The following is a 25,352-nucleotide window of genomic DNA, read 5'->3' on the forward strand; positions in this document are numbered from 1 at the left end:
CGGCACTATAGAGGCTGCGGGCAGCTTCTCAACCCAGCGCTCAACCTCTGTGCCACCAGGGAGGCCCACTGTGGAGAACTTTTAAGATCTACTCTCTTAATAACTTTCAAATATGCAGCAATGTTATGCACTATAGTCACTGTGCTGTACATTATATCCCTGTGACTTATAACTGGAAGTTTGTATCTTTTGAGCTCTTTTACCTATTAAACCTACCTTCTTTCTACCCTCTACCGTCATTGTATCTATGAACTCTTTTTTTAAGATTCTACATAATTAAGACCATACAGTATTTGTCTTTCTGTCTCTTATTTCTCTTAGCATAATGCCCTCAGAGTGAATTCGTATTGTCACAAATGACACAATTTCATTTTTTATGCCTGAGTAATATTCTGTTGATGTACTTGTATCACATTTTCTTTATCCATTCACCCATCAATGGGCACTTGGTTTGCCTCCATATTTAACTATTGTAAATGCTGCAATAAGCATAGGGGTGCATATAACTTTTTGAATTACTATTTTTGTATTCTTTGAATAACTATGGCAGTGGGATTGCTGGGTCAAATGGTAATTCTATTTTAAATTTTTTTGAGGAAACTCGACATTATTTTTCATAGTGGCTGTACCAGTTTACATTCCCACCAATGGTGCACAAAAGTTCCTGGTCTCTCTATCCTTGTGGTCTCTTATCTTATTTAATAACTATTCTTACAGGAGTGAAACAATGTGTCATTGAGGTTTTGATTTACATTTCTATGATTAGCTATGTGGAGCATGTTTTCACAGGCTTGTTTGCCATTTGTAAGTCTGTTTTTGAAACTGTTCAAATCCTGTGACACTTTCTCATTTTGATTTTCTGCTTATGAATTTTTTGAATATTTTGTATATTTTTTTCTTAAAGTTTTACTTTAATTTTTTGGGGGTACATTTTTACTCTTCTTTATCTGCACATATTCCAATCATCTTCTACCAAACTGCCCATGCCAATACCCCACCTGCCTCCCTCCCCCATCTCCTCTCCCCTTTCTGTTCCTTCTGGTAACCATTACGTTCTTTTAATAAGTAAAAATTTATTCCTACTGTTTTTTGTCTGTGTATGTTTCTTGGGTCTTTCACTTTTGAGTGACTTCACTTACCATAGCAAGTGAAGTCCATCCATTTTGTGGCAATGCCACTATTTCATCTTTTTCACAGCTGTGTAGTATTCTGTTTAGTATATATTCCACAATTTCTTTATTCCTCTCTGTTGAAGGGCATTTAAGTTGATTTTATAACTTGGAAATTTTGGACAGTGCTGCTATATACAAAGGTATAGATCTTTTCATATTAGTGTTTTCATAAGATTTGGATGAATACCTAATATATCCCCCATCTCCTCTTGCTGGTATTGCTGGATTGTACAGAATTTCCAAAAGAAATCTTTATACCATTCCCCACAGGGGCTGCACCGACTTGCACTCATGCCAACAGTGCATGAGAGTTCCATTTTCATCACAACCTTGCTAACATCTGTCACTTGCATTTTTCTTTTAATATGGGCCATTCTCACAAGGATGAAGTGAAATCTCATTGTGATTTGACACTGCTGAGGGGAGCAGCGGATGAGGCAGGCGAGGTCTGCTGCGCCGTGTGGGGTTCTCCCTGGCCGGCGGGGAATCAAACTGGCACTGCAGAGGCTGCGACAGCTTTGCAGTGCGGCGCTCAACCGCTGCGCCACTGGGGAGGCCCTATTAAGTGATTTTTTTTAATCCAGGAAGGATATTGAGTTTTGTCAAATGCTTTTATGATAGAGATGCATACCATAGTATGAACGTGATTTCTCAAAAGGGAATTGATGAAACAAGTATGGCAAAATCTGAATAATTGTGAAGAATGAGTGATGCTTATTTGGTGATTTATGGTGATTTATTAAACTATTTTATTTTTGAGTATGTTTGGAAATTTGCATAATAAAACTTTGAAAAGGAAAAAACTTTTAAAAGTACTTTATTTTTTGTTCTGCGTTCTTGTTTTGAGAGCCCTTATTAAGATATCTGATTTGAATTTGATTACTTTCATTTATTTTCCCCTTATTTTATTTATTTTTAAAATATTTATACAAGAACTGGGGTACAGGCCAGATGCATGGGAGGGTGAGAGGATTTACCAGAGATAGAGTGGGGAATAGAACAGGCAGACTGATGAAATACACTGCTGAGGGGAGCAGTGGTGTGACAGGAGAGGTCTGCTGCGCCATGTGGTACAGCGCAGCGCTCAACTGCCTGCGCCACCAGGGGAGGCCCTATTTTTCCCCTTGTTTTAGAGAGTATATTGTGAGCTTTTGCAATATCAAACTGTGTCACACATTGTTTTTTCCTCCAGATAAAAAGAGAATATTTACTTTCTTCTGTCCATAAAAGTCTCACTCTTGCTTAAAGTGCTCTTCTTGCCTCTAGCAGTGGGTAAAGAGGGTTCTTATGAATTATTGGGTGTTTATAACTGAAATCAGATCCCTATGGCACAAGCCATGGGGCAAAATTAGTTTTTCCCACTGCCTGATTGTTGAGGCTTCCCGGCTTGGTTAGTACCGTGGGCGCCTCAGTGTGTACGGCCTGAGGGTCAGCTGGCACAGGTCCCTCTAAAGACCGGTGGAAGCTGCAGGCATTCAACTCCCACTGTGAGCAGATTCCATGGGGGCCTCAGACAGAGGCAACAACAGTGGGTGGTGGTGATGGTGGTTCCTGTCACAGCCTCAGGGTATGCAGCCCCACTGGATCTGCAGTGGCAAGGTTGCAAGCTCTAGCAGCCAAGGCAAAGCCCCAGTCTCATGGCTCCTGGCCTGGGGCTTCCTGGAGAACAGTTGTGCCCTCACTGGGTTAGCTCCAGCACTGCAGTTCCCTGTAGCCACAGGGAGAGAGGGCTGTGGTGAGCCAGGCCAACATGGTGCCACCCTCCCCCCTCCCCCTACACACACACAGAGCTCTTGCAATTGTTTTAGTGCAGGGGTCAGAACCCACAGTGACCTGTTCCCTACCTTGGCACTGTTCATTGGCATTCTTTTAGCACTGTTTTAATATGACTGTGTACTTCTTTTTAAACCTGGTTTACTTGGAATTTTGAAAAAGCTGTCGCTTCTGTGGATAGATTCATCAGACCTGTGTGGCACTTGGTCCTGAGAAGTTATTGGGAGGTAGCTAGGTTTGGGACTCACTAAATAGAAATAAGGTCAAAAAAGGCACAGAAAAACATCCCTCAAGCTCTCTCCTACTAGCCAGAACATCCTGCTTTAGTGGGAGGAGAGCAGGACTTGGAATCAGAAGTTCTAGCCCAGTGAGCAGACCTAGATGATTTTGGTTGAAAGATAACTTCACTCTCAGAAAAAGGAGACTGAACTCTCTATCACCCATGAGCTCCCTGAATGAGATATTTATTCCATGATGAGCCTTTGGCTGATGACACTTGATCACAACAAGTGAGGGGATTAATCACGTGTACTGAAGGAGAAACTTGTATATCAGTGTTAGATTATTAAACTTCTAGACAAATTGCTCAAGGGAATAGCTACCAATTCCCAAAAGTTTTTAGGAGGGTAGTGTAGGGGAAGGAAGAATCTTGATAATTTATTTTTGTACTTATTTAAATCAGCATAAGTAGTATAAATGTGGCATTCTATAGTTACTCTCTACATTTCAAAAAGAAAAACTCGATCTCTTCTTGGATGGTCTAGTGGAACTACAACCTTGACATATTTAATAAAATTAAATGTTATACAATGAGCTTTTCTTTTGAGGCCTTAAAGAATGTTCAAGTATGCCTTGTTAGCTTACTCATACCAAATGGGGAGGTCAGAAATATGCTGGCAGCTTGTTGGATTCTGCAGGCCTAAGGTACTGGGATTAGCCCCAGATCACATCCAGGGGTTAGTATGCAACTGCTATGATTCCAGCCATATAAAAATCTAGGTTCAGGAGGGGAGAGCTTGGAAAGAGTTGGGCTCACCCCTTCCTTCAACTGAGGGCCTGAAAGGGAGAGGTTAGTCCAAGCCCGCTCATGCTGAACCCGGGTGTTTTTCATTTAATAGGTCTCTGGTAGGATGGCAGCACCTTCAAAATATAGAACATACTTCCCTGCCGGAAGCCACATCTTTCAGTGGTGACACCCAAAGGTGGCCCCTGAGGTCTTTTGCTTGTTTTGGAGAGATGCAGCGTGACTGCTTTTGTTGTTACAGCCCTGGGTGGTCTGCCAGTGAGCACGTAGTATAAATAACAACTAATAAATAATTTTACAGCAGAAGTCCTAAATCTTTCCAGATAGTGCACTGGTGCATGGCTGTCAAATGCCAGACAAATCTTAAGAAAACAGTAACTTTAACCCATCCATCTTTTATGTACATGGCACATTGTTGTCATAAAATTTTCCTAGGGCTTTAATGGCTTAAGGGAAAAAATGCACACATAAAAACACATGTACACAAACATATCCACATATGCATAGCTACATGTAAAAACTTCTGTTTTTAGACATAATCAGTTTTATACCTTTCTGAATTGTTTTTTCTACCTTGGCTTATAGTAAACGATTTTATTTTAAACTGGTGAATTGGAGCTGACTTGATATTTTGGAATAAAAATCCCTCTGATGGTGGCATGCAGAACCACACTTCTGTTTGTCTTCGTGCCTAAAACGACAAGCAGGTGAATTTGTTTTACTCCTTTGGTATTTCTCTACCCCTTGAGAGCCAGCTACCTGAATCCTGTGCTAGGACTGTTAGGACTGTTGCATTTCCAGCTGCGTTGTGAGTTTGCATTCTGGTCTTACGCCCTCCCTAAAGTTTGCCAAGCTTCCGCTTCTTCACCTGTAAAGAGGGCACAATAATCAGTGATTTTAAACATTGAGTGTGCTGGCTTCCAGGAGAGTCCCCTATTTAGATTCCCCATACAAAGCTCACAATTGAGAACTATTTGTTCTCTTCACCTTCCATCTTTGTCTTATGCCCCCTTCGGTTGAAGTTCTGCCTGCAACAAAGCCTTTTCTCAAGAAGTCAGAGTGAGGTGGAATGAAAGCCATGCTGCTCTGTATCGTCACGGTGGCCTGCACCTTGCATCTCTCCCTACCATCTTTAGTGTGGCATCTTTCACCGTGGCACTTGTCTCTCACCGTGCATATGTCTGTGCACCCCCTCATTCTCCATTCTGATTGGGTGGAATGTTTGAGGACAGAGGCAGACTGAGTCCTGCATTTCCTGTGGGACATAACCCCACACAGCAAGTGTGATCTCAAAAAAGCTCTTAACAGATGTGTGGGGTGAATTTGAAAATAAATTGGTAGACCAGTACATGCACACGAGGGACTTGGCAGTTCCCTTATCCATGCTGTTTCAGTTATCTGTCTCTCTCCAACTCTCTCCAGCCCCACCCCCTCCAGTCCTCTCACTTGGAAGCCTCTGCTCTGTCATCGAGCAGGTGCGGCCTGCCCGGGGAGTCGGGTTTACAGAGAAGTGGTTTATTGGAGAGCCTGGTTACTTAATAGCTATGTGTTATGGAAGGAATCATGTCCCCCAAAAGACATGAAGTCCTAATCCCCCATACCTCAGAATGTGACCTTATTGGGAAATAGTCTTGACAGTTGTAGTCAAGGTCACAGGAGTCATTAAGATGGGCCCCAGTCCAATATGACTGGTGTCCTTCTTAAATGGAAAACTCTGGACACAGGGAAGACATAAGGGGAACTGCAGCTACAAGTCAAGGGATGCCCAGGCTGCCAGAAGCTAGGGGAGCAGCATGGAGCAGATTCTCCCTCACAGCCCCTCTTCTAGGGACCTAATTTGCTGACACTTTGATTTTAGACTTCTAGCCTAGAACTGTGAGACATGTTGCTGCTGTTTAGGTCACCCATTTTGTGGTACTTTGTCATGGCATCCTCAGGTAGACTTGCTCAGCGGACAAGATTATTAATCTTTTCAGTCTTATTTCCTTTTCTGTAGAATGGGAGGAGGTGATGAAAGATACTTACGTCATATAGAGTTCTTTGGAGAATTAAAATAAGCCTGGTGTCTCTTTACTGTCATTCCACAGACTCTGGGCTTTCCTTAGTCCTGGACCACTTTTATTTATTTATTTATATATTTTTTCTTTCTTTTTTTTTTTTTTTTAAAAGATGTATTTATTTATACATGCACTGGGTACAGTCAGAAGCGCGGGAGGGTGAGAGAATTCACCAGAGCGGGGAGCAGAGCAGGCAGAAGGACTGAAGTACACTGCTGAGGGGAGCAGTGGGTGTCAGGAGAGGTCTGCGCGCCACGTGGGACCCTCCTCCAGTGGCCGGGGAGCAGCCGGGGATCGAACCGGCGCTGTAGAGGCCGCGGGCAGCTTCGCAACCCAGCGCTCAACCGCTGCGCCACCGGGGAGGCCCCCTGGACCACTTTTAAGCTAGCAGTTCCTCGTGGCATGTCTCCAGAGGCTGTTCAGGTAGGCAGCCTTAAGATCTAGAAGTCATAGTGTAATGTGAATCCTATTTCCTCATAGGAATCTTGATCACTAAGGCTTTCATTTTCTGACAAAAGTACTCAACAATCTGCTCTGCTCTCCCATCTGAATAGGTTAGCATGTGTTTAGAGAAGGAGGCCTCCCCCCTCTCAGGCAACCGTTTAATTGGGACCCTTTGTGATATAACCTTTAGGTACCTATTGATTTATTTCCTTTTAAATGTCTGTCATTATAGGCACAGGAAGTAGGACATGTGTTATTTGGTAGTAGTTAGAAGTAAAATGAAAACTTGTGAATTTAACTGTGAAACTTTTTTTTTTAAAGATTTATTTATTTATATAAGAACCAGGGTACTGGCCAGATTCATGAGGGGTGAGAGGATTCCCCAGAGACAGAGTGGGGAACAGAACAGGCAGACTGATGAAATACACTGCTGAGGGGAATGGCGGGCGATACACAGAGAGGTCTGCTGTGCCATGTGGGACCCTCGCCAGCCGCCTGGCCGGGATTGAACCAGTGCTGCAGAGGCTGCAGACAGCTTCACAGCACTGCGCTCAACTGCCTGTGCCACGAGGGGAGGCCCAGCTCTGTGAATCTTGGTGGGTGGGAGGTGGTAGCATCTGAGATTAGATGTTAAACTTCTGTCTGACGCTTGTAATGGTGTGGTCTTGGGTTTACTTAATTCTTCTGAAAAAACAAAGATGTTGGTACTTGCCGAAGTAGCTGCATGTGCTTTTCATGCTTAAGATAACCTCGGTAAAGAAACAGCTTTCCCATGTGATTCATACACTTCCTCCCGTCTCCTCTATTGTCTGAAATGTTATAATCAATGGTCCAAGTTTGGCTGCTTGAGGAATGAGGTGGAGGTTTCTTTGGGACAGGTGAGACTCAAATTGTACTCAAATTATACTCCATGGAAAGCTGCCCACTACCTACACACCGAGAACCTTTGAGTGACATAGTTGAGATTCAAAACTTCATTTCAGCACAGTATGATGCGAATTTGATATTCTGCTTGTAGTTCTTCGGGTGCTTGTATAAATTCTGAGTTGTTTATTTAAAAAAAGTCTGAAAGTACCAAACACTTGAAGATTTGAGGTACCATGAGACAGGGGTGTGTGTACAAGATGGCTAAAAAGGTATGCTTTCATATAGCTAGTCTTTAATTACGAATCGATTATCTCTATAAGTTAAATGTATATTTTTGAAGTTCTCTAAGATAAATCTGCATTAATAAGTGGCTATTTGATCACTTAGGGATCAGATAACATCAATAACCTAAAAATCTCTAAGCTCTTTATAAACATCAATGCAGACTGTATTATAGCCATGTAAAACAGGACTTCAGTTTGAATTTAATTGAATTAGTCATTTGGTATCGGATGAGGAGTTTGTTCTCCAGTTTCACTTAAAAAGCACTGGGTCAGGAAAGAAAGAGGCATAGAATGTTATGTTTTGGCATCATTTTATTTGTTTTATTAATTTTCTAGTCTCAAAGCCATTCTCAGATGATTCCATTCAGAGGAGGTGGGATATTTGCCATTTTCCATGAAAGTAATGATAGTGGATAGGAGAGAGAGACCATTTATGCCTTATTATAATCAATGTAACTTCATTCTAGAACTACTTTTTTTTTTTTTAAAAAAAAAAGATTTATTTATTTATTTATACAAGCACTGGGTACAGTCAGAAGCACAGGAGGGTGAGAGAATTCACCAGAGCCAGAGCGGGGAGCAGAACAGGCAGAAGGACCGAAGTACACTGCTGAGGGGAGCAGCGGGTGGCAGGAGAGGTCTGCGCGCCATGTGGGACCCTCCTCCAGTGGCCGGAGGTAGCCAGGGATTGAACTGGTGCCTCAGAGGCCGTGGGCAGTTTCACAACCCAGTGCTCAACCACTGCGCCACAGGGGAGACCCTCTCTAACTACTTTTTGTGCACTTAAGTCTATAGATCTTATTTCATAAATAAAAAACTTATAAATTCCAAAGAGGAAAGTTGAAAATAGAGGATATTTCCAAAAGTTTTCCTCTTGCTTTTTAATGCCAACTGTCACCACTTCTGCTGTTAATAAATTGTTATTATTTATGTATCTTTATAACTTTGGGGATACCTTGTCACACCTCCATATGTGCACATGCTTCACTCACCTTCTAGTGTCAATCACCTATCTCATTCCTTTCCTTACCCCCTCCTCACAGTTCTCTTTGGTAACCATTATATTTTTCACAGAATCTAAGGATTATTTTTGCTGTGCTTTGCCAGTATGTGTTCTTTGGTTATTTATATTCCACAACCATCGGTATTGGCCTTTCACTTTCTGACTTTTTTCAATTAGCATAATCACTTCAAGATCCATCTATTTCATCTAAAAGGCACTATTTCATCTTTTAAATAGTTGAGTACTATTACACAATTCTCAACCGAGTCATCTGTCATTGGGTTTTTAGTCGATTCCATCACTTGGCTATTACTGATAGTGCAGCTGTGAACATGGCAGTAAATAAATCTTTTCATATTAGGGTTTTCAAAATCCTTGGTTAAATACCTAGAAGTCATATTGCTGAATGATGCCGTATTTCCATTTTTATTTTGTATCTCCATGCTGTTTTCCATAGAGGCTGCACCAAATTGCTTTCCCACCAACACAGGATGATTGTTCCTTTTTCTCCACATCCTTGCCAAAGTTTGTTATTTCCATTCCTTTTGATATAGGCCATTCTACAAGGGTGAGGTGATATCTCATTGTGGTTTTGATTTGCATTTCCGTTATAAGTGACTTGGAACTTTTTTTCCATATGCCTGAAGTCCATCTGAATGTTGTCTTTGGGGAAGTGCCAATTTAGATTTTTTACCCATTTTTGATTGGGTTTATTTTTTTGTTGTTATTTGAGCACTTTATATATTTGGAAATTAACCTTGTCAGAAATGTGATGTGCAAATATCTTCTCCCAGTTTGTAGGTTGCCCGTTAGCTTTTGTGATAGTTTCTCTTGAGAATACAAAAGCTTTAGTTTGATAGAGGTCCACTTATTTGTTTTGCTTTTTTTCCCCTTAATGTTGGAGTATGTTTGCAAATACATCTTTGTCATAGATGTCCAGTAGTGTATCCCTTATGTTTCCTTTAAGAATTTATGGTTTCAGATCTTAAATTGAAATATTTATTGCATTTTGATTTAATTTTTGTCTATGGAGTTAATGATCTTGTTTCCTTTTTTTTTTTTTTTTTTGGCACGTGACTCAGTATTTCCCATTACCGTTTGTAAAAAAAGGCTCTTTTTTCCTCCATTGGTCACAGTGCCTTTGTCAAAGATTAGCTGTCCATATTTGTGTGGATTTATTTCTGGGGTCTCTATTTCTGTTCCATTGTTCTGTTTTTGTTCCAGTACCATACTGTTTTACTTGCTGTTGCTGTGTAGTGTAGCTTGAAGTCAGGCAGTATGCTATCTCCATTTTTCTTTTCTCCCAGGATTACTTTGGATATTCAGGATCTTTTGTGGTTCCATATAAGTTTTTTTTTAAAAAAGATTTTTTTTTTCATTTATGCATACAAGAGCTGGGGTACAGGCCAGAGATGCAGGGCGGGGGTGGTTGAGAGAATTCACCAGAGACAGAGTGGGGAACAGAACAGGCAGATTGACCCAAGTTCACAGCTGAGGGGAGCAATGGGTGAGTCAGGAGAGGTCTGCTGCGCCATGTGGGTTGCTCCCTGGTTGGCTGGGGGGATTGAACTTGTGCTGCAGAGGCTGTGGACAGCTTCATATGTTGCGTCTTAACCCCTTACACCACCAGCTAGGCCCTCCATATAAGTTTTGTAATTGTTCTATTTCCTTGAAAAAAGTCATCGGGATTTTGAATCTATAAATTGCCTTTGCTATTATGGTCATTACAATGTTTAATTCTTTCAATCCATGAACCTGGGAGTCTTTCCATTTTTGTGTGTCTTTTTATTTGCTTTAACAGTGTCTTCTTCTTTTTGATGCATAGGTCCTTCATTACTATAGGTACTACCACAGGTACTCCCAGGTATTTCATTGTTTTTTTGGTGCAATTGTAAATGGGATTGTTTTGACACTTTTTCTAACACTTTTTTTTTTCATTTTTCCAGCTTTATATCATTGATGTATAACACTGTCCAAGTTATGGTATATACTTCTTTTTTTGACTTTTTGATTTTTAATTTTTTTTTACATCATTGTTCATTTTAAAACAATATTTACTTCCCCCCACTTCAGGTGTAGTCCCCATAGAGTTTCCTTCACCAATGCACCTATGAACCATCACCTCAGTCCCCTGTGCTCCTCCCTCCCTCCCTCTGATCCTTCTCCCTCCTCCTCCCCTGCAGGATGTCTCTGATTTACGATTGTCTATTTTTATAACACGTAGTTTGCATATAGAAATGCAACTGATTTTTGTGTATTTTGTATCCTGCCACTTTACTGTATTCATTTATTATTTCTAGTAGATTTTAGGAGTCTTTGGATTTTCAGTGTGTAACGTCATTTGCAATAGTGATAGTTTTATGTCCTTTCTCATTTGGATTCCTTTTAGCTCTTTCTTGCCGAACTGCTCAGGCTAGGACTTCAAATACACCAAACAATAGTGGTAACAATGGATGTTCTTCTTTTGTTCATAGTATTAGGGGAAATGCTTTCAGTTTTTCACCACTGAGTATGGTGATGGCTGAGAGTATGTAATATAGAACCTTTATTATGTTGAGATAAGTTCTATTTATTCCCTTTTTATCAAGAGCTTTTATAAAAAATCAATGTTGAATCTTGCCAAATGCTTTTTTGATGCCTCTTCAAATGATTATGTAATTTTTTCTTTTGTTGATCTGGTGAATGATATTGATTTTGCATGTGTTAAACCAACTTACATCCCTGGAATGCAGCTTAATTCATTATGATGGATGATTATCTTAATATATTGCTGGATACAATTTGCTACGATTTTGTTGAGGATTTGTGCATCTGTGTTCAATAGAGATATTGGGCTGTAGTTTTCTTTTTTCATTCTGTGCTTGTTTGGTTTTGGGATAAGGTTAAAATTGTCCTCATAAATGTGTTAGGGAACTTTTCACCCACTTCACACTTTTTTTTAAAAAAAGATTTATTTATACCTACAAGAACTGGGGTACAGGTCAGAGGTGCAGGGGGTGAGAGAATTCACCAGAGAGAGTGGGGAACAGAACAGGCAGACTGACTGAAATACACCGCTGAAGGGAGCAGCAGGCGAGGTCTATTGCGCCATGTGGGTAGCTCCCTGGCAGGCTGGGGATTGAACTTGTGTTGCAGAGGCTGCGGATAGCTTCATATTGCTGTGCTTAACCCCTTGTGGCACCAGGGAGGCCCCCACTTCACACTTTTTTTGAAGAGTTTGAGTAGGATATGTATTAGTCCTCTTGGAAGGTTTGGTAGAATTCACTAAAGAAACCATTTGGTCCTGGACTTCTGTCTTTGACTTCTAATGACTCTCTTTCTGACTGATCTGTTAAGCTTTGTACTTCACCATAATTCAATATTAGAAGGTTGTATGATTCTAAATTTTTTCCCATTTCTTCTAGATTGCCCAGTTTGTTTGCATCAAGATGTTTCATAGCAGATTCTAATGATCCTTTGTATTTCTGCAGCATCTGTTTTAATTTGGCCTCTTTTTATTTCTGATTCATTTTTTTTTTTCTCTTAGTGGGCTTAGTTGAGGGTTTGTCAATTTTGTTTATCTTTTGAAAGATCCACCTCTTGGTTTCACTTATCTCTTGAGCCACCCTTTTTTCTTTTTCATTTATTTTCATTCTGATTGTTATTGTTTCCTTTCTCCTACTGAAACGTGGTATTGCTTGTTCTTTTTCTAGTTTCTTCAGTTGTGAAGTTTGATTGCTAGTTTGTGATAACTTTTACTCTGATGTGGCCCTGCAATGCTATGTACTTCCCTCATAATACTGCTCTAAGAGCATCCCATAGGATCTGGTAGCCTGTCTCTCCATTCTTGTAGTCTCCAGACACTTTTAATTTCTTCTTTGATTTATTTATTGACCCCAGGAATTGTTCAAAAGCGTTCTGGTTCGTTTCCACATGTTTCGGTTTATTCTGGGGTTCTTTTTGTGGTTACTTTCTAGCTTTGGTATAAACATTGTGATCAAAGATCACATATTTTCATGTATTTTTGGAGGAATGTTTTGTGTCCTAATATATGAACTATCCTTGAAAATGTTCTATATGCAATTGAGTGAATGTGTATTCCGTTCTTTTGGAATGGAAGGCTCTGTAAATGTCTGTTAAGCCCATGTGGTCCAATACTTCATTAAAGGCATTTCTTTCCTTGTTAACTTTCTGTCTGATCTATCTTTTTAGGTCAGAGCTTTGTTGAAGTCTCCCACTATTAAAGTGGCTTTGTCAATGTGTTGCTTTAGGTCTGTTAATAGTTGTTTTTAAGTAGATACCCCTGTGTTAGGACATAAACATTGAAGACACTTATATCCCTTTGATGAGCTTTTCCCTAGTTCATTTTATAGTGCCCATCTTTACCCTTGATAACTTTTTTTTTGGCTGAAAATCTAATTTATCAAATAAGAGACTAGCAGTTCCTGATTTTCTGTTATTGGCTTAAGGTTCTTTGTTTCAACCTTTCACTTTAATTTTGTATTTGTCTTTAGGTTTTAAAAATGTTTTTTGTATACAGAGTATACAAAAAAAAAGCACAGATTGACAGTACGTCAGCCAGGCTGACGTACTGTCAATCTGTGTTTTTTTTTTTTTAACTCTGCTTTTTAATTGGTGGATTTAGACCATGCACATTGAGGGTGATTATTGATATGATACTTTTTTTTTTACTGTCATTCCATCTTTTGTTTTTTGATTGTTTTATCTTTTTGTTGTTTGTTTCTTTTGTTTCTCTTTTTTTTTTTCCATTTATTCCCTTTTAAGTTGAACATATTCCTGGGCCATTAAATTTTTGTTTCTTTTGTTTCTCCTGGACTATCTTTTTCTTTTGTGCAACCTCCTCTTCTGGTTTAGGAACAAGCTGCTCTTTTCAGTAAGTATCATCTCAATGTGACAGAGGGAGCTTATGTGTGGGTTAATCTGATCATGAGCTCTGTAAGTTCTGTGACACATCTTAGGGGTTTTGTTCACCCGGATGTGCTCAATGAGCAGAGAATCTATATTTAAACCCTTAAGTTCAGCATGACTTTCTGCTTTTTTTTTTTTTTTTTTTGTGGGACACTTGCTGGCTGCCGGGGAACGAACTGGCACAGTGCTCAACTGCTGTGCCACCAGGGGAGGCCCTACTTTCTGCATTTTTAAGCACATGCAGTAAAAATTTAGCACTCTTTTTTTGGCCACTGACCCTGTGTCCAACGCCACTGTTTGGCCTGGGCACACCTACCAACTCCATCATTGTAATGATGGAATGGCACGTACTACTTCTGTAGAGTGACATCCTTTAAATTCCAGGTGGCTTTTCAGATATGCATACCCTTGATAGCCTGGGCAGTTTCACTAGTGTTCATAAAATGAACATGAAGATGTGACCTCTTGATTTGCATGACTTTGTAGGGTTTTCTGGGCCAAGTGAGTAGTGATCTCTAAGGTTGCTTACAGGAAGAGTTCTGATTTTTTCATGTAGGTGGCATTCCCTGGAGGCACCTCAGTTTCTTCATTTCTTTTTTATGTCTCTATTCTATATTTCTCCTCTGTGGTTACCATGAGGGTTACATCAAACTTTCTAAGTCTAAAAACGTCCTTTATGAGCTGGTATTAACTTATCAGTTATACAAGTTTTAAGTTTTTCTTCCCGCATAGGTTGTTTTTGTTGTTTTTATTAGTGTTTATACTGCTGGTTCTGTATTCTTAATTCTGCTCTGCTCAGGTTTAATTTATTTTTTTCCTTATAGAGTTCCTTTCAACATTTCTTGTAAGATAGGTCTGGTGGTGATAAATCTCCATTAGCTTTTGTTTGTCTGGGAAGCCTTTATCTCACCTTCATATTTGAATGATAATTTTGCAGGATAGAGTGTTCTTGGCTGGCAGTTTGTGCCTTTTTGGATTGTGAACACTTCATTCCACTCTTTTGTGGCCTGGAAGGTTACTACTAAGAAATCTGATAAGAACCTGACCAAGGTCCCTGTTTAAGTTACCTTTTTTCATCCAGAACGCTTTAATATTTTTTCTTTATCTTTGAAATGTGCCTTAATCAGGGTTGTTTTGAATTTAGACATTTGGATGTTCTTTCTGTTACCTGGAAATTCAATTTTATTTCTTTCACTAGGTTTGGGAAGTACTTAGCTCTTGTTTCTTTGACTAGTGTCTCTATTCTCTTATTTCTCTCCCTCACCTTCTGGAATACACTACCCTTTTTTTCCTCTTTTGATTGAGTCTGATATTTCTTGTAGGGTTCCTTCATTTTTCCTGGACCTTAGTTATCTCCTTTCAGTTGGGTGGTTTGTACTTTTGCATCTTCTATTTCTGAAATTGTCTCTTCTACCTACTTAATTCTATTTGAAATGCTTTCCATATCTATCCTTATTCATACAGCATCTCTTTTTTGTTCTTTTATTATTTTCACTCTCTTTAGTAAAGAACTTTTTATTCTTGGATCTTCCTTCTAAGATCCTTTACCAGCCTTTAACATTTTACTGCCCTCATGTTCATTTTAACATTTCTAAAATTGTCATTCTAAATTCTTTGTTAGGTCCTCTATTTCTCTGTCCTTATGTTTGCCTGTATACTTTTATTATTGTCCTCTGCTTTCTGTCCTGTGTTCAGATGGTCCTTGCTTCTTAGGCATGTATGTTGCCTTACTAGCTTTTGTGGAGTTGGGGTTTAGTTTGTTTCTCCTCTTTGTTTACCTGGGCAGCAGGTGGGATATTGAGGGGAAGCTGGAGTTCAAAGACTTGTTCTCAGTCTTGTAAGGAAAGAGGGCAATTCAGGTCAATAGATCATATCTGCCTTCTCTCCTTTTGCCAAAGCAAGCTGCTTCAGGAATCCTGAGTTCCTGCCTCACCTTCTTGCTGCTCCCACCTGTGGCATGGGATGTATTCCACAAAGCTTGAGTCACCAAGCAAGAGTCACTAGGTGTGATATGCACAGCAGAATTTGCCAGACACAGGCCACCTTGTATTGCCCAGCAGGGGATGCTAGGCATGAGCTGTGTGTTCTGGTTTGCTAGGTAATGGCCACCACCACTGGGCAAGGGGCCCAGACTGACAGGCATTGGGGATCACTGACTTAGATCATTTTGCAAAGAGTGGGGAGAGGTCTCTCTTGCCTGCTCTGGCACCTGCCCAGTTCTCATCTGTGAGTATGTGAGGCACCACTGCCAAGTTTCCCTTTGTCTGCTCTTTCCAACAGGAGTGGGGAGGGAGTTTCCCTTATTCCTGATGCTGGCTGTCCATCTCCCCATGACCAAACTAGTGCCCCTTGAATTTCTGGTAACTGTGCCTATAGTCCTGTGCAAATGTGTTCCCATCTGTACCTCTCCCTTTCTGAAAAGTTCCTCTGGTCATATTCACTAAGCCTCGTAAAACTGGTGGCCAGCCCACAACCTACTCTGCTCCCTGACCATGACTTCCTATACCTTTTCACTTACCTTCCATCTAACAGGCCACCTACCTCAGTGCAAACTCTTCAGGAAAGTCCACTCTGTCGATAAATCTCTGCATCTTCCCTCGAGATAACTTTATTCTAGTTTCACATTTATTTTTTTAGCTGAGAATTAAGGGAGAGAGTGATCCAAATCTTTCTATTCCACCATGTTGTGGGTGGAGTCTCCTTCCAAAGTTTGTTACATTCTCCTTTGATTAATAGTACTTTTGCAAATTATGTCCAGGTAGGACCCTGGTTTGAGTAGTTATATGATCTGTAAGTCAATGTAAAATGAATCGTAATAAAATACAGCAAATCATATTTTCCCAGAGGGGTCTAGTTTTAATTAGGGATTTAATTCCTGATCAGTATCATATAAATCATAAATATAAATACTAATGTTACAAAAGTAAAAATATAGCAATATGCATCATGTAATATCTTAAATAATGGCATTATACTCCGAGTTACGTGTAATGGGCATGCATATAAAGCAAACATCGATTATCCAAAGGCCCACATGTTTTATAAAATATACATTCAGCATATAAAATGTATAGCTCTGCCAATATTTAGTGTATTTGAAAGAACTTAATATAGAGTGCTATATATATGTCAGCTAAAATTTTATTAGCCTTGTGCATATAGCCTAACATAATACATGTGCAATAAGACATTCCTAAATGTCTGGTTAGGAATATTTTTGCTCTCATAATTTGGAAGGACATTTAGGGGTTTGGATGACTCATGACTTAAGATATGTAGGGGAAGTTTGAATGGATTTTTTTTAAAAAAACTGTTAATATTTCTTGAGGCCTATATGCTTTGTTTAAAAATGATTTTTACGTGTATTTCATAATGTAATCCTCATAATCACCTTTTAGGAGACCATATGAGTGTCCCCACTTTGAAAAGAAGACACTGATATCACAGAAGATAAATGACACCTTCAGAATCACTTTGTCACTGAAAGTTGCAAAATCTAAACTAAAACCTTTTCTTTCTGACTCCTCATTCTGTGCTCTTTTAAATTCACTATAAGGACCTAACATTTTCCCCTGTTGTAAGCAGATGCTATCAAAGTTACTTCAGGGATGTGTTGCTTAAATACACTGAGACAGGCAAAAGTGAGTGAATTTATTAAAGTATCAGGACTGAGGACTGGGGCCACCTGGGAACAGCCTCCAGAAAGCTCTAGGAAAGCTGAGTTCTCAGTGAGAATTACATACAATTCCAAGGAGGTTACATGTTGCATTTTGATGAATTTCTTACAAAGAAAAATCTGGTAGAGGTCCGATTAATGTATCTACCTGATGTCATCTGCGTGTTGAGATGACAAGAAGAGTGTTAAAACTTTATCTTTAGAGCCTTATCTATTGGGAACTGGATGTTTTATCAATGTCACACATATGAGTTGACATTCTTTGAAGTTACTGATTTGTCTGGAGGCAGAAGTTTCCAAAATGCTGCTTTTTCATAGACACGGCAATTTTCCTGTACACAGTTTCTTCAGAGGACCAGACCTACTATGTCCGGACTCTTAGCTTATGCCTCTTGGTGGGGACCAGGGAGAAGGGTACCCATTTAATTGCTAGCTTTGGTTGATAGATCTTATAACACTGCTTAAAGTTGGGATTACTCAAAGGGGACTGTGAAAGCTTCTGAAAATGTGGAATCCTCACAGAGCCAACCCCCCAATACCAAGTGCTGATAGACAATCTGAGGAACTACATAGAAGGGGGAATTGGGGCGACTTTCTTTGCTTTAGTGTATTAGTCAAGCAATACTCGTTGATGTTGTGGTAACAAGCCCTGGAATCTCATTAGTTGTAACAAAGGTTTGTCAATCATACAGTGAGGGTTTTTTTTGTTTTTTTTTAAAGATTTATTTATTTATACAAGCACTGGGTACAGTCAGAAGCGCGGGAGGGTGAGAGAATTCACCAGAGCCAGAGCGGGGAGCAAAACAGGCAGAAGGACCGAAGTACACTGCTGAGGGGAGCAGTGGGCGTGGCAGGAGAGGTCTTTTGTGCCATATGGGACCCTCGCTGGCGGCCAGGGATCGAACCTGTGCTGCAGAGGCTGTGGGCAGCTTCGCAGCCAAGCGCTCAACTGCTGCGCCACCAGGGGAGGCCCTTTTTTTTTTTTTTTTTTTTAAAAAAAAAAAATTATACAGGAACCAGGGTACAGCCCAGATGCGCGGGAGGGCGAGAAGATTCACTAGCGACAGAGCAGGGAGCAGAGTAGGCAGACTGACGAAACACACTGCTGAGGGGAGCAGCGGGCGCAACAGGAGAGGTCTGCGTGCCATGTGGGACCCTCGCTGGCCAGCGGGGGATCGAACTCGTGCAGCAGAGGCTGTGGACAGCTTCACAGTGCGGCGCTCAACCGCCTGCGCCACCAGGGGAGGCCCCAATCAGTGAGACTTAAAAAAAAAATACTTATTTTTTAAATTGAGGTAATAATAGGACACCCTGCCAATCAGGTATCACCATTGTAGTGCACCCACTACCTAATCACCCATAGTCTATTGTGTTTCTTTCCCTTTTTGTACCTATCCAGTTCCCCTCTGGATGCTTCATTTCCATAGTCAGCTTTCAAAGGTTGGTCTTCAAGCCTATCTTATCTTACCCTTAGTTTGGTTTATCTATATTCCACATATGAATGACACCATCCAGTATATCTTTCCCCTTCTTGCTTTACTTATTGATAGCATTATCCCTTCAGCACCATCCTTGTTGCCACAAATAGCATGAGATTATCTTTCTGATAGCCAAGTAATGTTCCATTGTGGATATGTGCCGCATCATCTTGATCCATTCATTCGCTTTTGAGCATTTTAGTTGTTTCCATAATTTGACTATTGCAAATAGCGCTATAATGAACATGGGAGTGTAAGTCTCTTTTTGAATTACTGTTTTTTTGAATTTTTAGGGTAGATACCTAGGAGTGGAATTACTAGGTTTTGTATGGCAGATCCATTTTTAATCTTTTGATACAGCTCATACTGCTTTCTATAAGAAGAGGCTCTTTGGGCAGTGACTAGAGGAACAGTGCTGCTTCTATCCTGCAACTCCACTGTCTTGTAGTTCCTTTTTGTCCAGTTATGAGGATGAAAGGGAGAAAACAAATGGCTGCTCCTGAATTCAGGGGTGTAGGGCATGGTTTTAGAGTCACATGTTCTTCTCTGTGTGGAGACCATTGATTTTTGCAACAATGAGGTCATAACATGGTCTTCGGTAGCATCCTGGTTAATCACTGGAGTTTACCTGACAATTATTTTGGTGACTTTCTGTTTAATAAACATGGAGTGCTTGTGTGCAAGTCTTTGGACTGGAAAACTGATTCAAAGCAACAATTCATTCCAAAGAATCACTTGAATTGTGTTGCCTCCAGTAATTCTAACTTCTCCATCAGAATCACAACTTCTCCATCAGGGTCACTGTTAATGCATATGAAACCTTTGTGCCATTTGAAACATGCACCCATTTCTCAATGCAGTTTACCCCCACCTGACAGAAAATTATGCTGACTTTATTAGAATACACTGCACTGTATTCTAGACCCTTTGCTGTCTCCTGAAAAACTCAAAATAAATATACAAACTGACAATGCCTTTGAAGTGAACAGTGCCCCCTGAGATGGATCTCAGTTTACCCTTGTGCAGTACACAGCCTGTATGTATTAAGCTTCCCTCCTGCCTCCGACTCCTACTATTATATCTGTTTGAATTCTACAGTTTTTCTCAAGTAATATCTTTATAAAAAATCTTTCTAATTTATGTAAATATAGTGGGATATTTTTTTTGGGGAGGAATTCAATTGTTAAACTACAGGAGGAAAATATCATTTCTTTATAAGGTTAAGTTTCTATGCCATTTTCTAAGGCACATATCCATCTTTAGTCTGATTTGTTAAAATTATATCCACTTTCCCTCATTGTTGATTTCTCTGTTGTTTGACCATTTGCTCCATTTTGAAAACACGGAGTCACCCCAGTACAATAGTTCCTTTTTATTCAAAAACCTTTTACCAAATAGTACCTTAATGGAATATCCTTAGAGTGATAAATTCCTGCCCAGGGGCTAAAAATTATTGCCATTATTAGGAAAATAGATTTTCTGCTTCCCAGCATTTGAAATAGACCAACCCAACACGCTTTGTTATTATTTGTTCACTGAACAAATGAACGGATACATTGTAAAGGACATTTAGTCTTAACTACAAACCAATTGCTTAAAAAAAATTTTTTTTATGACTGCATGTTATCAAAAAAGGAGCCAAACCTAGAAAAGCCTATTACTCTTTCTTTGAGTTAAGAGCCTTAGCTAAAAATGAAAGAGCAATCATGTGTGAAGAAGGGATAGTATGTTTAAAAAAATTCCAGGACTGGTGTAATTGCACTTTGATTACTCTCTCTAGGGAGTAATTCTTATTTCTTGGTAGGAAACCACGAGCAAGCCTGACCATTTGGTTTTGTGAAAATAAACCCAGTTTAATTTATTGACACGTTATACATACCTGCCAGATTTTCTCATGCTTTTTTCCTGACATGTGTCTTGCCTGATGGAGTCACTGCAATGCAGTCTATGTGTTTTTAAAGAAATTATGTTTTGCTAAGGAATGTATCAAAATTGTTAAACCATGTTGCACCTTGTTCTCATTAGTCTTTGGAATGCAGCTGCCGGAACAGAAAAGGCAGGGGAGACAGAGGGTGGTGACTGTGAATACTCCCGCCTCTGCTACTCTCAGGAGGACCTCGGGGCTTTGCTTTGAGCTGCGGGTCTCAGCCCTTCCATGGGCAGCTGTGCCAGGAGGTGCAGCCAGGGAGACCCGTAACCCAAGCCCACGGCTGCTCCATCTAGCTGACAAACCAAATAACAAAACGCATCTCACTTCTCTGTGCACACCAGCTAGTATCACCATACTGTATTCAATTCAGTTCCAATATGCAAGTTTCCACTGCTGCTAAAGGGAGGCCTACCTTGGATATTAACAGCTGCAAATGGCAGTGTCCACTTGTCCCAAGTCCTTACAATTCTAACCTTTCTCTCTTGTATTCTCCACTCCTGATCCCCCTGCCTGCTATGGATCACCTGCATCTCTTGCTTGAACTGGTGTAAGAGTGTCAAACCAGTCTCCCTGCTCTCTTAATCAACCCTTCACATTGTGGCTAGAGTGATCGTTTAAAGATGTCTTGCCTACCTGCTGGGTTCCCCGTCATGTTGAAGAACCTTCAATGTCTGGCTTCTCCTATCTTTTGCAGCCTAATCTGCTAGCCCTTTGCACTTTCATGCTATGTTCCAGGATTATAGGACCATGTGTAATTTTGGAAAAATACCTTATTTTCTCATATTTCTCTACCTTTACTCTTGTTTTGCTTTCTTCTTTGGATGTCCTCCCTGCTAATGGTTCCTCTGACTGACTCTTTACCCAAATGCTACTTCCTCTTTGAATCCTTCCTGATTTCCTCTCCAGATGTGTGTGCTGTGGGCTCTCACTCCCATTGAGCTTTATATAAGGGCAACCCTCAAAACAATTACCTAGCAGGAAAAATACTTGTTGGTGTTGACTGGATTCAGGGCTTCTTCATGCCAAGGACCATAGCTTCTAATGTGTATCTCTGTGAACTATCGCAGACTTAGTGCATAGAAGTTCAGAGCATGAATTAAGGAAAGATTGCCAAGGTACTGTTCAGGGGCCCTTCAAAAGCAATTCTTTCAAAAGGCAGACTCCTCTAGGGCCTCCCTGGTGGTGCAGGCGGTTGAGTGCTGCACTGTGAAACTGTTCACAGCCTCTGCAGCACGGGTTCAATTCCCGGCCGGTGAGTGTCCCACATGGCGTGGCAGTCCTCTCCTGCCTCGCCCCCTGCTCCCCTCAGCAGTGTATTTCGTCACTCTGCCTGTTCTGTTCTCTGCTCTGTCTCTGGTGAATCCTCTCACCCTCCTGTGGATCTGGCCTGTAGCTCGGTTTTTGTATAAATAAAAAATAAATCTTTAAAAAAAAAAAAAGGCAAACTCTTCTAAATCCAGCAAGTTTAATGTCAGAGAGTGCAATGGCTTTGTGGATAAGTTCAGATATCAGTGAGAAGTCAGCCGAAGTGCCTTGTCCCTCTCTGCGCCGCTGCTTTCTCTCCTAGGTTGATGTTATAGACAGTCATCTGGGAGGACACTCTGCTGGGTTTGCCCCGACAACCCTGCTGACTGCTGGAAGTGAACCAGTGCCTCAGGACAGTGCAGGAGCTTGTGCCCTGGGACCTCCTATCTTGTCTCACACTCTAAAGAGATTTACAGGAGATTGGTTTTCTGATGGGTGAGAGCTCCTGCCAGCACCCCAGGCCTGGTCTTCCTTGGGTTCCTTGGGAAAGCATTTTTGCACAATAAATCTGGCATTCTAAGACACAAGACATCTAAATCCTTTAAGCTCCATTTGCTAGTGAGGTGCTTTCTTGTCTTGGTGTCTTGTGAGACAGGGTTTGCATTTTCTCCAGACTTGGGGGCAACTGTATCTTCATTGCTTAGACATTTTCATATTGTGGCCTCGGGCCAGTTTGGACTGAGCTGTGTGGGGAGGGCTCTGTGTACCCACCCTGCAGGTTGCTGGTGGTAAAACAGTGCTATAGGGGTGCTATAGCAGGTCAAAAGTGGTGCCCAATAGAGGACAGGTCACTGTCTGTGGGTTTTCATCAGCGTGCAAACTTGTAAGACCACTCAGGCTTAGGGCACAGCAATAGTGGGGTTTATTTAGTGAACAGGGGAAACAGTGTCTAAGGCCAGAGTGGCCGACTATCTCACTCCAGATGGTGTCCACAGTGTCTAGTCATCCCAAACAAAAGTTTGGAACTTTCAAGATGGCGCTTTCGCATCAACAAGGAATTGGAGCTCATGGTTTACTGGCAAGCAGTGGACGAGTGCCCAACTCATGGTGGCAGCTGAAGGTGCTCACAGGTGAGGTCACTGAGATGATACCTGAGCAGCCTGCTGCAACAGTCCAAAGTTGGGATGGACAGCACTGGGTGCTGGACCAGACACTTAGTAGGCAACCCTATGGGAGGTGGTACTAGGCAATCAGAAGCAGTGAATAGCTCTTAGAGGTGAACTGGACACTGTTTTGGTCACTCAGCAGTGCTAGATAGCACTGGTCAGTCACCACTGATCACCAGAAGGCGGTGTCAGTTGTACCAGTTTTAACAGCTTTCTGTGAGTTTTTGGCCCACATCAACAAAATATAGTTCTTTTTTTTTTTTTTAATGTTCTTTAAACTTTCATTCTTTTTTTTTTACATCATTTTTCATTTTTGCACAATGTATGCATTTTCATTTTGGTTATATTCCCCACACAATTGCACCCCCCTTTTTTTGACCCCAGTCCTTCCCCCCCCCCCCCATAGTGTGTCTCTGGTTTATAGTTGCTTGTTGATTTTGATTTTTTTCTTGATTATAATTAGTCTTTTTCCTGGTCCTTTATTTAGGTTTTCTAAATTCCTGCTATGAGTGAGACCATCCGGTATTTTTCTTTTTCTTTCTGGCTTATTTCGCTGAGCGTGATCCCTTCCAGCTCCAACCATGTTGCTACAAATTGCATGAGTTTATCTTTTTGGATTGCTGAGTAATATTCCATGGTGTATATGCACCATATCTTCTTGACCCAGTCATCTATTTTTGGGGCATTTGGGTTGTTTCCATAGCTTAGCTATTGTAAATAGTGCTGCTATAAACATAGGGGTGCAGGTGCCCTTTTGAATTATTGTTTCTGTGTCATTTGGGCAAAAACACAGTTCTCAAGACACCAGGCCCAGGGACTTTAATGCTCCTATCAGGTGATGCCAGAGGCAGGTATGGAGGCCTGGTCTCTGCAAAGTTCAACTACTTTCTTCAGGGATTGATTGCTGGATGCTTCTTTTTTAGGAGGTTGGCTGCTGCTCCTTCTTTCTTTTTTCAGAGGCCAGGAACAGAGTGTCTAAGCTGGCACCTGCCCTGCCTTATACCATCTTTCAGGGTCCCCCACCCTACCTGCTTGATTGGACCATTTTCAATACTAAGTGACTGATTAGAGTATTTTAGGACCAATCAGCCCATTCTTGATTTTGAAGCTGAATAGTTACCTAATAAACTGATTGGACATGATTGGTTCATTCAGCTCTCACCTGATTAGTCCATTCTACTATCCAGGTACCAAATATAAAAAGGATAATTTGTTGCCTACACAGACCTGGCCTGCCTTGACCTCAGGACAGGTTCATGGGCTGGTGGGCTCAGAGGGGCCAGAGCCAGTCTCACTGGGGCTGGAGGTGCTCTGTACCCGGTGGCCCTTCAGTAGGGCTGCGTATAATAATGTAAGGTGAACAGGATACTCTGCTGGTAGCCCACATGTTGGCCAGGGACCCCTCCAGCCTCTCTATTGCCTGAGGCTATTGTTGGAGCTGGCCCAGTGGGGCCCCATATTTCTCCCTGTAGCCCTGTAGCCGTGGGGCTAGCTATTGCCTCCTATGCCAGAGCTTGCTCTGGCAAAGGGCAACCGTGCTTCTGTAGTGCCAGTGGGACTGCATGTCCTGGGTTCTCTTGGTAGGGAAAACACTACCACCTGCCATTTGGGCCTGAGTCCCTTTGGGGCCACTGGTGGCAGGCGGTAAAATGCTTGCACTGCCTGCAAGCAGCTCCTGGGGCTAAGCACCAGAGCCCCAAGGTGGGAAGGTGTTCTGCTCAAACCTGGCCAGCGTGGGGCCTCTGTGCAGCCGTCCCTTGGCCTTTTGCTGCTGGGTAGCCTGGGGTGCTACCCAGAGGCAGTGTTCTGGGAGGGTTCAGCCACCAGCACTGGAGCCTCAGGGAGTCTGGGACTCAAGCCCAGGCTGCCAGCAGGGGAGTTGCTGCCCGCAGGCAGCATGCTCCCCGGTGGCTGCTGGGAAATAGCCCCTGCTTCTCCAACGGCTGCTGCTGCTCAGTGGCAATGGGAAAGAGCGGTTTTGCTCCGTGGCTTGTGCTCCGGGGCTCTGGTTTCAATGTGGGTGAGGATCTTCCATCCTCCTAATGCCTGGTCACAGTGAGGACACAAAGTAAGGCATGTGGGGGCCTGTCCTGGGTACCCTGAGAAGCCCGTGGAGTAGGGCATCTTCGTTTGTGTGGGGTTTTCCTCCGCTGGTCAGAGGGTTTAACTCACTCAGCCTTCAGGAGCTAAATGCCATTAAACTTCAACAAAGTGGGCAAAATGTACAGGAGAGGGGTTCTGAATTGCGCAGAACTGAATTAGAATCCAAAATTCTGGCATTTACTCTTAAGACCTTGGGCAAGTTGCTGAGGTCCTCTGTTTTGT

At 41.5% G+C, this 25,352-nt stretch overlaps 1 protein-coding gene and 1 pseudogene across 2 annotated transcripts in view; one reads left to right on the forward strand and one right to left on the reverse strand.

Moving 5' to 3' along the window:
* Nucleotides 1-25,352, forward strand: part of SAXO1 (stabilizer of axonemal microtubules 1) — a 110,139-nt gene that overhangs the window by 26,742 nt on the left and 58,045 nt on the right. The window lies entirely within an intron of this gene.
* On the reverse strand, nt 13,250-16,123 carry LOC311172684 (large ribosomal subunit protein uL22-like; annotated as a pseudogene). Its single transcript has 3 exons — nt 16,074-16,123; nt 13,752-14,047; nt 13,250-13,654 (listed from the first exon to the last, which is right to left on the reverse strand). The product of its transcript is annotated as a large ribosomal subunit protein uL22-like (transcript).

The sequence above is a fragment of the Talpa europaea genome (genome assembly GCF_964194135.1).
Source record: "Talpa europaea genome assembly, chromosome: 7".
Taxonomy (NCBI): domain Eukaryota; kingdom Metazoa; phylum Chordata; class Mammalia; order Eulipotyphla; family Talpidae; genus Talpa; species Talpa europaea.